The sequence below is a fragment of the Stegostoma tigrinum genome, chromosome 7 (genome assembly GCF_030684315.1).
Source record: "Stegostoma tigrinum isolate sSteTig4 chromosome 7, sSteTig4.hap1, whole genome shotgun sequence".
Classification (NCBI taxonomy): Eukaryota; Metazoa; Chordata; class Chondrichthyes; order Orectolobiformes; family Stegostomatidae; genus Stegostoma; species Stegostoma tigrinum.
This window is the reverse complement of record NC_081360.1, coordinates 74,999,912-75,011,979: the sequence shown is the minus strand read 5'-3', so window position 1 is coordinate 75,011,979 and position 12,068 is coordinate 74,999,912.

Here is a 12,068-nt window from a genome sequence, read left to right as displayed (position 1 = left end):
ACTTTTTGATCAAAAGGGTGTCTTTTGTACCCGTGGGACGAATAACCCTACAGCACATCAGAATTAAGAGACAGAAAAAGACCGAGGTTGTGGTTCTTCGTACCTTGTCATAAAAACAAACATTGGAAAGTGTACAAAAAGCTTTATATGAATAATACCAGATGCAAGTTTATACTTAAGAAAACAAAGGATGAACTGGCTAGGTTCATTTCGCTGGAAAGCTGATCTAATAGAAAAATTTAAAACTTGGAAAGGTCCTGATTAACTTACTGCAATTATTGTGTTCCCGATACTGGAGAAGTGAAAAAAATACCGATTGCTATAATTAAAAAATAATCAAGTAGAAATTAAAATGGGATACCAGGATAAGCTCACTTGACAAAAACAGTGGTGTGAAAGTGGAATTCACCACCAAATGGTGTGGTTGAAACAAATATTTTGGATGTGATTTAAGGGAGGCAAGTTAAACATGTAAGCGCTAAGGCAGTGGAGGGCTACGGAAAAATGGGAGGAGAAGTGAATGGAACATAGACTTGTTGGGCTGCAAGCCCTGTTTCTTTATAGTATTTCTATGTAAGCCAGTGTAAAGTCACAATCACAAAGAATTCTGGGAACTGCAAATCCTGGGATGACACGATTGACATATGAGGGGAGGTTGTATCGGTTAGGGTTATATTTGCTAGAATTCAGAAGAATGAGGGAGAATCTCATCGAAAGCTAGAAAGTTCTCAGACAGGGTAGATAGAGAAAGGATATTCCTGATGACAGCAGGCTTCAGAGACATCCTTGAAATCTTAAAAGTTACTAACAGAGGGCGATCTTTTCAGGCTTCCAGTCTGGTAAGCTCTGTCTGCTGCAGAGTGAATAACAACAGTGGTGGAATGAAGCCTTATGGCCCAGTTAAAGCCTTCAATTGGCCACAGGGCAGGAGGCTGTCCATCAATCCTCCCGCTTGATTAAATGCCCACTATGTTCAAACTTGCCATTAGAGTGGTTAATAAATTTCATCCATTGGATCTGCAGATTTGATTTGAATTTATTCCTGTCCAAGCATATGACTAACAATCTTACTGTGTTATTCTAATTGCTGATTTGCTTTACTCATTGCCGCCAATCGATGAGTGAAGGTCAAGTACGCAACCAAAAGGCAGGGGAATGTGTACAGAGAGTTCCAGAATTCTAGGCTATGAGTAGGGCAAGAATGATTTTTCTCGTACATGCCAGAAGAGCCGAATACTTCTAGCATTTTCTGTCAGCAATTTCAGTTCGGTTCGTTTCATGGTCAGCTTCACTCTTGCTTGATTAAGGTTGATTGCTAGGAGTAGTAATTATTACTGTGCTGGAATGGAGTTGATAATAGAGAGGGAATACAATGAAAAAATTAAAATGGAAATAAGGCAAACAAGACATTCATTATTGCTGTGGAGAAACTGGTATAGCAAGTGAAGTGCAACCAATGAAAATAAAATCATCCATACAAACTACAATTAGGAGTACGAAGCATGAGAAGAAGATAATGCCAGCTTACCTGACATAATTTGCCACAATAGCAGCACAATGCAATGTGATTGCAATGATTTGATTAGATTGTGCTGTTCCATCAGATAGGCATAGTGATGGTTAAAGGCACTGTTATTCTCCTCAATTTCAAGAGACAGCTCAACCATTATCTATACATTGCTAGAGCTACTGGGCATATTGATGGACATGAAAAGAAATCATCAACTGATTGGAAATTTTTCAGCATTGATTTGATTGAGAGTTTTGTTTTCTAAAAGGGATAAATCTTTGTTTCAAATTTGACAATATAGATTATAGATATAAACTATCTGTTTTTAATGTTTATACTTTCCCCTCTGTGAAATACTTGGGAGCATTTTCTAAGGTAAAATTCCTTCATAAATGCAAGTTCAGAAACTGCTGGAGAAACTCAACATGCCTGGCAGCATCTCTGGAGCGAAAACAAAGAGTTAACATTTTGAGCTTGGTGGCCCTTCTTCAGAACTGATAGCAGCTAGGAAAAAAGCGGGATTTATGCTGATGACAAAGGTGAAGAAGTGAGTGAGTAGGTGGAGACGGAAACAAAAAAATGCTGGAAATCGCAGCAAGTCGGGCAGCACCCATGGAGACAGATAACAAGAACTGCAGATGCTGGCATCAGAGACAACACAGTGTGGAGCTGGACGAACACAGCAGGCCAGGCAGCACCAGAGGAGCAGGAAAGTTGATGTTTCGGGTCGGGACCCTTCTTCAAAGAAAGGGTCTGAAGAAGCGCCCTGATCCCGAAACGTCAACTTCCCTGTTCCTCTGATGCTGCCTGGCCTTTGTGTTCCTCTAGCTCCACAATGTGCTATCCATGGATAGAGACCAAACTAATGTTTTAAGTCTAGATATCTCCTTATCAGAGCTGAAGGTGGAGACACAGCTCAGAAGCAGAGACAGAAAGAGAGGGAGATGGAGAGAATTTAGACAATGATAGTTAGCCAGGGAAGAAGAAAAACTAGATCAATGATAATTAGACATCGAGAGGGTGAAAACTGGTTTGACTGCACTGAAAGCAACACATATCAGGCAGGTTCTGGGATGCAGGTGTGGGTAAAAGACATAAAAGATGGCATTCAGGCTGTAACATTATTGAAATTATTCATATTCAGATTGTTGGCGTCTGTGGCTCTTTATATAAATATAAGTTATCATTGTTAGATAGCGCTTAGCAGTCTTCCTTCATGTATACTACTGTATCACCTGCAAATTGGATTAATCACATCAAAGAGGGTTCTTTCAGGGCCTGGTTAAATAACTTCAGATGTCGTGCCAAAGGTACATTAAGTACAAGATAATAAATTGTGGAGCTGGATGAACACAGCAGGCCAAGCAGCATCTCAGGAGCACAAAAGCTGACGTTTCGGGCCTAGACCCTTCATCTCTGATAGACACCCGCACACCTTTGTGACTGAAACAAGGTTGATTAGAATATTTGTGGTGCATTCTTTTGAACTTCGTTAATTTTAACTGACTAACAAACATTTGCCAAAATTAAATGGAATGGAATAATTATTTGTTGTACAGAGTTTTGAGGCCAGTATGACAATTGAAGTTCTTGTTGCAACCCGCGAATGCAATTAAATGGAGGTTGAAGTGCCAATATAATATTAATGTTTATAAAACATGCTTTGAATACAGAGTCACTATACCACTGTATAATCTCTGGAAGAATGGAGAGCGTTATGCAATGTTACACTCTTGATGAGCCAATCTTTACATGAAATAGATTGATTCACTTTATAAATATGTATCTCCTTATGCCAATTAACTCTTGCATCATTAAGTGCTTCTTTTGAATAACTAAAGAACAAATGAACTAATTGACAATGAACCACCCGTTAAACAAGCACAGCAGCAAAAAAAAACACATTTCGATGAAAACCTAAGTTTAAATGCAAAAGAACACTTTACAGGCAAAAGAAACCGCATTCTCAGCTGAAAGTTTGAAAGTATGTTCAAGATATCTTTAATCAACCTGTTATGACACACGTATAGAATGGAATATCCTTTATTGTTACTTGTACTCCAGGGAAAATATTTTGCAATGCTGCCTTTTAACGGGACCATTTCATGTACAAGCACCGAGGTACAGAGGAAACAAAATTGTCCTTATACAAAGAGGATTAAAGGAAAATATAAGCATTAGTTAGAGAAGCAGTTACTACATAGTGAAAAGTTTTAAAATTACAGTCTGATAACAGCAGCTCAGCACATGGTGCTGGGCCCAAGTCCAGCAACTGTCCTGCCTTGCTCTAGCCTCCAGTCAGCTCCGCACTCAGCAGCAACAAGGTAAGTCATGCTGTATGGGATATTGTACCTTGGCCCCTCCATTGTTCTGGGACTTGAACCCCCTGTTGCTCTGGGGTTGTGGCCTCTCTGTCTGGAGCAGCTGGAACCTGGGTCTAGTCTCTTTACTCAAGAGACAGGAGACACTACTAGTGAGCCACAGGGGCCCTGAATGTGTGCTCAATTGTTTTAATCAGCCTATTCAGATGTGTTATTACACACATCTGGAGCAAGTGGGTTGTGAACTAGCCTCAAAGCCTCCTAGCTCAAAGGCAGTGACATTACCACTGTGCCACAAGAGGGCCCCCCAAGAACATGTTCAATCTATTTTTCCAATCGAATCTGCTTAGAGCTGTCATGACACACCTCTGCAGCAGGTGGGACTTGAACTCAGGCCTCCTGTTCTGGGACAGGGTCATTGCCACTGTATCAAAAGAGGCCCAAAATACATGCTCAAGATCCATCCAATAAATGTCATCCACCTGCATGTACTTATGTTCAATTCATACAATTAACCTCAAATCTGATAGAAACACTGGAGTGATCTGTGTGTTGAGCTTCTCAAATGCTGGTGTACGTTCAGTAGGGCTGCATGTTGACTTTGTACATACACGTCATGAAAAACAATAATACTAATAGCAAGCTAAACAGGGAACAGCACTTTGAATGTAACAACAGCCACAGTGCTAACAATGATAGAATATAGACAGTTACCTTCAGATATTTTTTAAATGACGTTTCTGAAAGATCTGTATCAAAAAATATTCTAACTACAGAATTTTTAACAAGATATATTACATCATAGTTTTGATTAAAGGGTTATCTATGCCTTTACTCAGCAATAGGGTTGCAGATAGGTTAGATTGAGTGCAGTCAGCACCACCCACAGTGATAATGTGATAAGGTACTTGGTCAGAGTTTCCTTAGTAAGAAACATACTGACAACAGTAAAAAGTGGAGAAACAACACTGAAGTCTTTTTTGAAAGAATTACAAGAAGTTAAAAACTTTCCACTTTAAGAGAGACCTACAGCTCTCAAGCCATCTGGAAGATAGTCAATTTTTTCCCCTTTATTCATGAACAGGATGAGGGTGTTCTTGGCAAGGCAGCATTTATTGCCCGTCCCTAATTGCCCAGAGAGCACTAAAGCATCACCCACAATCTTTCGGCCTGGATTCAGATGTAGGCCAGACCAGGTAAGGATGGCTGTTTCCTTCCTTAAAGGACATTAGTGAACTAAATGGGTTTCTCCCAACAATCGACAATGGATTGATGGTCAACATTAGATTCTTAATTCCAGATATTTTATTGAATTCAAATTCTACCATCTGCCATGGCAGGATTCAAACTCAGATCTCTAGAGCATTTTCTGGGTCTCTGGGTTAACAATCCAGCAATAATACTATTAGGTTATTGCCTTCCCACATTAATTCAACTACCCACAAACTTTTTTCCAAGTCTCCAGAGAACATTTTCACAGTGAATAGTGAAACATCCAAATCACTTGAATTTGCAAACTTCAAAGCTTCGTAGGTTATGGGGCAGAGATATTTGTAAATATATAAGTAAATATTTAAAAGTGGAATCACTAAGATTGAAAGAAGTTTTGACGGAAATGTTAGATGTGGGTGTGAAAGGTTTAATACTTGACTACAAGCAGTGAACATTGGCCACTACTACAAGCCATAGGGACATGGTCAGAGCAAAGAAGGAGCAGACAGCAGATCCATTGCTATTGAGCGCCTAGCAGCCTCTGCAATAACACTGGTTAAATTCATGTCATCTGAAAATAGTTGCAGTAATGCATAAACTTAATGCTGCTTACTCATAAAAACTATTCTAGTTAGATAAGAAAGGTGCATGTCCTAAACTGTACAAATCACTTTAGGCTTGAAGGAATTCACACAGACAACAATAACTCTTCATAATGGACAATGGAAGCTATTTCACAATGATGTCAGATAACATGGAATTGGAGTTTGGTCCAGATGCAGTGTCCTTTCTCACATTGTTTTTGAATAATTATATTCAATAACTCCATCAACGTTCACTGAGAAGTTCACATAAGCTGACCAAACCCACAAAATATGGAGGCAGTGGCGACAAGAAACATCAAGTGGTCAACTTCGAGGTTTATCCAGACACTGTGTCAGTATCAGGAATGTTGGTACCTTTAAGGGTACACCAGGAGGGCTCCACAGTTGGTTGAGACCCTGTGATGCTCATTGGAATTTGTATGTAAGTTCTTAGCAGTGGCCGCCGCAGATTGGAGTGGTGGAATGCTTTATTTCACAACTCCAACACCACTTTGACTTAGCTCCCTTCCCTAACCTTCCTTTATTTTTGTAACTGTTATGTAGTCATAGGTAGGCAGTGTGTGCTATTTGTTCTAAGAAGCCACCACATTTTAAGTTGGAAGTAGCGTGTGTAATCACTGTTTTGTCAGACAGCCTTAGATGCTAAAGGAGGTTACTGTACAAACTTTATCTATCCAACCACACGGTCCAGGAAGAACTAAACTCACAGCTAAAAGATCAACTGCTGGCAATGTTACAACACAAAGGTAAATAAATACTTGAACCTTTATGCTGCCTATGACTCACCAACTTCACTGCAAAATGGGCAAAATTTATTTGCTACACTTCTGTGACTATATATTCACTTGCACTGTTCTAACATCAATGTGGAGGTGCTGGTGTCAGTCAATGTGGCATTTTATAAATTCCTACTTTAGAAATAAAACCAGTCTAACTCCAAACCAAAACATAAACTGATTCTAAACGAGGCCTAACATGCATAGTCTGACCTAAAATGTCACTTCTTCTAAAGGATAAAACCCTTAGATCTCTCAGGGCAGTGACTTGAAAGAAATTTGGGATTTAGATATACATATTAATGAATTAAAACCTTCTAATTGATTAAAGATTTAACGGCATCTTAGATTTGCTTAATATATCCTCATCAGTTATGTGATCCTTTGATCTTTTACTTTTAATTCTGTGTCTGATGCTGCTACTAACACATAAAGAAGGAGTGAAGCTCCAAAGCTTGAGTTTTCAAATAAACCCATTGGACTATTACCTGGGGTCGTGTGATTTCTGAACATGTCCTAAAATCAGTTGTAATATTTTAATACCAACAGGAGCTCAGAGTATTCCCAGAAGTGAAAGATGAGGAGCATCTTGGTCTACTTTTCAATTACCTCTCTCACTGTCGCAGATGGACCTTATCTATCAGGGACTCACACACTTATTATTTGGAGATTGTGCTGATGACAATAGTAATGTCTATTGGAGGAATCAGGGCCTGTTTTGGCCAATTAGTGCATCCAGGTATTTCCACAAAACCTGAAATAAATTTGTCTTCTATAATCTTTCAAGCAATGTTAAGGAGTCTTTGTAACAGTTCACCGAAAAAATAAACTGAAATTCAAGAGCAGCCAGGCCTGAATATAACTGGGAAAGAGAGTCTAGCCAAGCACAGCTCTCAATTGGCTGTTTAAGGCCATCCATTTGTCAGGATGGATGGTATAAGTTATGTTGACATGATGCTTAAATAAGAATCAAAGGCAGCCCCTGGACCTTGAAGGAGCACTGCACTCCTGATTACTGGAGTGGCCCTTCACTTAGCCACAAATTTCAGTCATCAACTCTTGCCTATTTTCAGAACAAAATGTAAATCAGTTTTCCAGCTTTGGGCATAGCATTCTTAAAATCAGAAATCTGTTGTGCAATTGACTTTCTGATCGAGGCCATGAGCTTAGGATTTTTGTTCTTTGCAGTAAGGTCCACCCTCCCCAATGCCTGCCATATCCCCCATTTCTGTAAGCCCCTCAGCATGTTGCAATCCCTACACTTTACCATCTCTCCCCTGTTTTGAGTGAGCGCCTCTATGTTACTATTAATGTCCCCAATATATCCTGATGCTCCTCAGCATTAAGGCCCTGATGCATATTCTGGTTTTGTTCTCTCCCCAAATCAAAGTCAGTATCACCCTGAATTTCCTTGACATCACCTCTAAGACCATATGCTCTTGTCCCTCAACCAACTACCCTGTTAGATTCAGTTGCCTCCTGTAACTGTAACTAGTCTCTCAACTAGACGATACAGCTGCCCAATCCCCAGATTAAACTGCCTGCAGTCTCAATGACACAATGGACGATTCCTGTTTATCTAAACTCCACACGCTCTGATTGACTTTAGCTTATCCCCCAGATTGCATTTATAGGACATCTCTGACTGAATGCTCTTCAAATCTTGGATTAATTTTGCTTGATTTCCAGGATTAATCATGCCCAATCCTTAGGCTGAAATGGTACCTTGCCATGGGCTTGAATTGGGCCAGTCACCTGATTGTGATGAGCACCCTAGACCAGAAATGGCTCAACCCCTGCACAGATTGGAGACCACCTCTAGCCTATTAATTGTTCTTCCATTTTTCCATTCATCCACGTGCAGTGCACTTTCTGTGTGTGGCAATGGTGCCATTCTGGTAATGTCACTCGACTAGCAATTCAGAATCTCAGGCAAATGCTCTGAGGATATAGAATCATAGAAACCCTGCAGAGTGGAAGCAGACTATTTCGCCGATTTCGCCCACACTGGCCCTCTGAAGAGCATCCCATCCAAATCCAGCCCCGAACGTATCCCCATAACCTTGCATTTAGGATGGCCAATCCACCTAACTTATATATCTTTGGACTGTGGGAGGAAATAGATGAACCCAGTGGAAACCGACACAGACGCAGGGAGAATGTGCAAACTCCACATAGTCACCTGAGGCTGGAATCAAATCCAAATCGCTGTGACTCTGCACTGTTAACCACTGAGGCCCCTTGCTGCCATGGTTTTAATTCCCACCACAGAAGATGATTCAATTTAACTATAATTAATACAATTTGGAATTGAAAATTAATCAACAATAGCAATCATGATTCCATCATCAATTGTTATGAAAACCTATTTGGTTCACTCATGAACTTACAGTCATAGAGTTGTACAGCACAGAAACAGACCCTTTGGTCCGACTCATCCATGCTGACCGGATAGCCTACATTAATTTAGTCCTATTTGCCAGCTTTTAGTTCATATTCTTCTAAACCTTTCCTAATCATATACCCATCCAGATGCTTTTAAATGTTGTAATTGTACCAGCATCCACCACTTCCTCTGGCAGCTCATTCCATACATGCACCACCCTTTTCATGAAAAAGCTGTCCCTTAGGCCTCATTTAACTATTTCCCCTCTCACCTTTTACCTATGCCCTCTAGCTTTGGATTCCCCCATCCTCGGAAAAAGGCCTTGGCTCTTCACCCTATCCATGCCCCTTAAGATTTTATGAACTCCTGTAAGGTCATCCGTTGGGCTTTGATGCCCCAGGGAAAATAGCCCCAGCCCACTCAGCCCTTCCCTCTCGTACAAATCCTTCAACCCCAGCAAGATCCTTGCAAATCTTTTCAGAACTCTTCCAAGTTTCACAACATCCTTCCTATAGGAGGGAGAGCAGAATTGAATGCAATATTCCAAAAGTGCCCTATAACCAACGTCCTGTACAGTTCTGAGATCCATATTTTACTGATAGTAGGAACTGCAGATGCTGGGGAATCTGAGATAACAAGGTGTAGAGCTGGAGGAACACAGCAGGCCAAGCAGCATCAGAGGAGCAGGAAAGCTGTGCTTCCGGCTGAGACCCTACTTCAGAAATGGGGGAGGGAGAAGGGGGTTCTGAAATAAATTGGGAGAGAAGTGGAGACGGATAGAAGCTGGGTAGAGGAGAGGATAGGTGGAGAGGAGACAGACAGGTCAAAGAGGTGGGAATGGAACCAGTAAAGGTGAGTGTAGGTGGGGAGTTAGGGAGGAGTTAGGGAGGAGATAGGTCAGTCCAGGGAGGATGGACAGGCCAGAGGAGCGGGATGAGGTTAATGGCTGGAGATAAGTTTAGTGGGGCAGGAGCAGGCGGAGACAGTGGGTCGACCAGGGCAGTCAGGTTTGTGGACCATCCCATCCCCTTGATCGGTCCGTCCTCCATGGACTGACCTATCTCCTACTTAACTCCCCACCTTCACTCACCTTTACTGGCTCCATCCCCGCCTCTTTGGCCTGTCTGTCTCCTGTCCACCTATCTTCTCCTCTATCCATCTTCTATCCACCTCCCCCTCTCTCCCTATTTATTTCAAAACCCCCTTCCAGTTCCCCATTTCTGAAGAAGGGTCTAGGCCCAAAATATCAAACCTCCTGCTCCTCTGATGCTGCTTGGCCAGCTGTGTTCATCCAGCTCTACACCTTGTTATCTCCATATTTTACTGCCTATGTGCCTTCTTACTTTATCAAAAATGCTGTTAAGTTGATGTAGTATGAATATCTTTTGTAAAACAATGTAGACTTTGGTCTTGTAGCTTATAATTCCCCAAGAGTTCAAGCCAGATTGTCTTTGATAATTAATTCCAAAATTTTCCTAAGTACTGGCATGAAATTAACTGGCCTATAGCTGCTCAGATAGCCTCTAGATATCCCTACAAGTAAAAACACAACATCTTCCTTCGCTGAATCAAACTGTCCATGGTGTTTCACATCATTGTGCTTTCAGGCCAAAAACATAATTTCAGGATTGTGAGATCCGTAATTCAACTGTTGGGATTAAATATAACGTGAAAAAAAGGAATGCAAAGTTTATTGAACCTTAGCATGCAACTTTGTCATTGGGATTTTCAACAATGACTCCTATTGGATTGTTCCTTGACTGTTGCACTGTGCACTGAGACCATGAAAGCAACGGGCATTGGAATGCAGTAATGAGCTCATGTGCACCCATGGTAAATTGAAGATGGTTTGTGTGCCTGAGAAATTTGAAGAATATCTGGAAGTTTTAATTTCAACATTTATTTTTTTCCAGGGCTGTTTCCTAACACTTTTTAAAGTATTTATTTAACATTGGCCTCCAAAAGAGTTGAAGTTATGAGTAAGCCAAGGCAATGAAGACAACGTTCAGCGTATTACATTTCAAAAGGGTAGAAATGCTTCATTTTGAGGTGCCCACAAGTTATACCTCAGCATAGACAGCAAGCATTCAGCTGCAAGTGAAATCTTTCACAAACACAGCAGATCTGCTAAATAGATACCAGAATCACATTGTCAGTATTTGCTGTTGAGTACTCTGGTGGTAAACCAGTCTTTGTATTAGGCAGATATTCCGTAGAAGTTCCTTTTCAATCTAGGTACTTAGCGACTATTACACATTGTCCATTTAACTATGCTTCCTCTGGATGAAATCACATTTCACTGCCATCCATACGAAACCACAGAAAGAATCAGACACAGAATATAATTTACATAAAATCTGTCTGTTACATTGAAAGCATTGGTAGAACTTTTACTGGCCCATTACCAATGGCCTTGGAGATGGGAATATTGCTGCATTGGCCTGGAAAAATGTTGTACCATGTGCCAGATCTTTCTGCTGCTACGCCAATTGGTCAGTGGTGGGAAGATGTCAGACAAACTACCCATCCTGAGTCTAACTGAATCACTTAAATGACCAAGTAAAATCTAATTACCCCACCCAGTTATATTTATCCAGAAGCAGGGTCCTGCTTCCAGCAGCAGAGACCACCAGGTCAGCCCTGGCAGTCATCCAGTGTGTTCCAAGTTCTTCCTTTTGGCACTTTGTGATCCAGAAAGTTGGTCCTCACATGTTTATCCATGTGTTAACAGTGCCATCTACCCTCAGTGACTATAGCACTGATAATAGGACAAACCTACTTGATCCCAAAGATCCCAGGTCCTTACCCACTGTTGATGGTTCACAGCTAGTGATGTTCCCTCAGTTTCCAGGGGCAACCACAGAAATGGCATCCTCGAGCAGTTGCACTACAATAGTTACTGAATTGCTCACTCTCTGATTGAACTGGCAGCTCCTCGGGGTGGGATAATGTCTTCCATAGGATGGTAACCCGATTGGCACCAACTAACTTGGGTGCAACCTGAAAGGTTGTCTGGCAAAGTAGAGTCACATCCATCCATTTCCACCCACAGCCATAACACACTGACCAGGACTGTAAAAAACTACAGAAGGTGGTGTGCACTGCCCAGACCATCATGGAAGCCAACCTTCCATCCACAGACTCCATTTACATGGCTCGCTGCTGCAGGAAGGAGGCCAACGTCATCAAAGACCCATTGCACCCCGGTAATGACCTCCTACAACCTCTTCCGTCAGGCGGAAGGTACATAAGCCTGAA